This window comes from Scylla paramamosain, chromosome 46 (genome assembly GCF_035594125.1).
Source record: "Scylla paramamosain isolate STU-SP2022 chromosome 46, ASM3559412v1, whole genome shotgun sequence".
NCBI lineage: Eukaryota > Metazoa > Arthropoda > Malacostraca > Decapoda > Portunidae > Scylla > Scylla paramamosain.
The window spans coordinates 9,315,858-9,318,357 of record NC_087196.1 but is presented as its reverse complement, the minus strand read 5'-3'; the positions used below and the strand labels follow the sequence as shown (position 1 = coordinate 9,318,357).

At 33.7% G+C, this 2,500-nt stretch overlaps 1 protein-coding gene across 2 annotated transcripts in view; it reads left to right on the top strand.

Annotated features, from left to right (window-relative positions):
• Positions 1-2,500, top strand: part of LOC135094551 (uncharacterized) — a 76,522-nt gene that overhangs the window by 133 nt on the left and 73,889 nt on the right. For both annotated transcript variants that reach the window (XM_063994730.1, XM_063994729.1), the window contains exon 1: positions 1-304. This exon is cut by the window's left edge and continues 133 nt beyond it. The gene's annotated coding sequence lies outside the window, so the exon portion shown is untranslated. The remainder of the gene's footprint in view (positions 305-2,500) is intronic.

The following is a 2,500-nucleotide window of genomic DNA, read 5'->3' as shown; positions in this document are numbered from 1 at the left end:
TTGTTGTTGTTGTTCTTGTTCTACTACTACTACTACTGCTACTACTACTACTACTACTACTACTACTACTACTACTACTACTTTTCTTCTTCCTTTCCAGTGACAAGACAGATTAATGAAAAAAAAAATAATGGTGATATTTTTGAAGCTTTAGTGAACTTTGGAAAAAAATAAAAAGAAAATTGTATGTTTTTTTTATGACGTGAGCGAAAAAAAAAGAATTATTATCATTGTTGTTATTGTTATTTTTATTATTTTTTTTTCCTTTTCTCCTCTCTTCGCAATTGGCAAGGAAGGAAATAAGGTAAAATTTATATTAAAAAAAAGAAAAGGAATAGTTTTAATATATTGTTTGTTTTTGTGTTTGTTCGCTCGTTTGTTCGTTTGTTTGTTTGTTTACCTACACGTGTGGTCTTCGTAATGTAAGTATTTGTGTGTGTGTGTGTGTGTGTGTGTGTGTGTGTGTGTGTGTGTGTGTGTGTGTGTGTGTGTGTGTGTGTGTGTGTGTTTCTGTCTGTACTACACACACAATGAAAGATACACACACACACACACACACACACACACACACACACACGAACGAAGGAAGAGAAAGAGAGAGAGAAGAAAAAAACAGAAGAAAGAGAAAGAAAGAAAGAAGGAAAAAAAGAAAGCAAACATTGAAATTCTGACAATAAAAGAAAGAAAGAAAGAAAGAAACACATTCATGAAATTCAAATGAGGAAGAAAGATGAATGAGAAAATAAAAGATTGGAAGATGAAAAAAATGAATAAACGATATACATAACAAAGCAGAGAGAGAGAGAGAGAGAGAGAGAGAGAGAGAGAGAGAGAGAGAGAGAGAGAGAGAGAGAGAGAGAGAGAGAGAGATAAGCTTCACTCAATACAACATTCGTGCGTGTCAGAAATTACATATTGGTAGAAATTATTAAGTGATTTAGCGGCAAGACAATGCTAAACTCATACTGACAGTGTTATACTACATGTTCACTATTCTTTTCGTTTTCACTTTCACTATCCTTTCATTATTTTATTATTATTATTATTATTATTATTATTATTATTATTATTATTATTATCTCTTCATCATTATTATTATTTTCACTACGTGTTTACTATCTTTTTCATTTTCTTTTCACTATCTTTTCGTTATTTCTTCACTATCTTCAGTACATGTTCACTATCTTTTCATTTTCATTTTCACTATCTTTTCATTACAGTAAAATCCCTCTTATCCGGCATCAACGGGACCGCCGGCATGCTGGATACTTGAATATTGCCGGATACTTGAATAGAAATGAAATTATGTCCACAATCACCACCCTACACTCACGCATCTTACCATAACAAAGATCAGCTGATCTGATCAGCTGCTTAAGTGTAAGCACAACACGCTTCCTCTTTTCTACAACTTTAGCCATGATGAAGGCGTCAGGCGATAAACAGTGCACACGCGGGACTGAGTCACTGAGTAAACACAGTGCAGTGGGCCGCGGGTGGCGCGAAGCAGTGCGCTCTGGTGGCGAGGGGACAAAGTATGCCTCGCGCGGGAATTTTAATCGATTTTATGAGTACACATTGATTTTTTATTGATTTTAAGGCTCGGGGAAAAATGTGACTTGAAGCTGCCGGATACTCGAATGCCAGATGAGAGGGATTTTACTGTATTTCTTCACTACACTACATGTTTTTTTTCACTATCTTCACTATATGTTCACTATCTTTTTCGCCGTATTTTCACTATTTTTTTCACTATTTTCACTATCTTCACTATCTTTTCGTTCTCTTTACCTTATCTGTTCACCATATGTTCACTATCTTTTCGCCATATTTTCACTATTTTTTCACTTTCTTTCCACTATCTTCACTATAATATTTCCGCCATCTTTTCATTATCGTTTCGCTGTCTATTTTCATTATCTTCACTATCTTTTCATTACCTTTTTTTTTACTATATTATCACTATTTTTCACTATCTTTTCACTATCTGTTCATTATCATCTCACCATCTTTTCGTTTTCTATTTTCGTAACCTTTTCACCATCCTTACATTATCTTTTCACTATCTTTTCATTACCTTTTTTTTACTATATTATCACTATTTTTCACTATCTTTTCACTATCTGTTCATTATCATCTCACCATCTTTTCGTTTTTCTATTTTCGTAACCTTTTCACCATCCTTACATTATCTTTTCACTATCTCCACTTCACAGACACGTAAAGAGAAGCTGTATTTTCAAAAAGACATATTTAATTTGTTCTATATTGCTTATTTTTTTCCTTGCCTTCTGCGTCTCTAGTACACACACACACACACACACACACACACACACAGAGATAGACAGATAGATAGATAGAGACATGAATAGATCGATAGATAGACACAAATACATATATAAATGGATAAATAGATAGATAGTTTTTTTTTACCACACACACACACACACACACACACACACACACACACACACACACACACAAAAGATTTTCCTCCTTT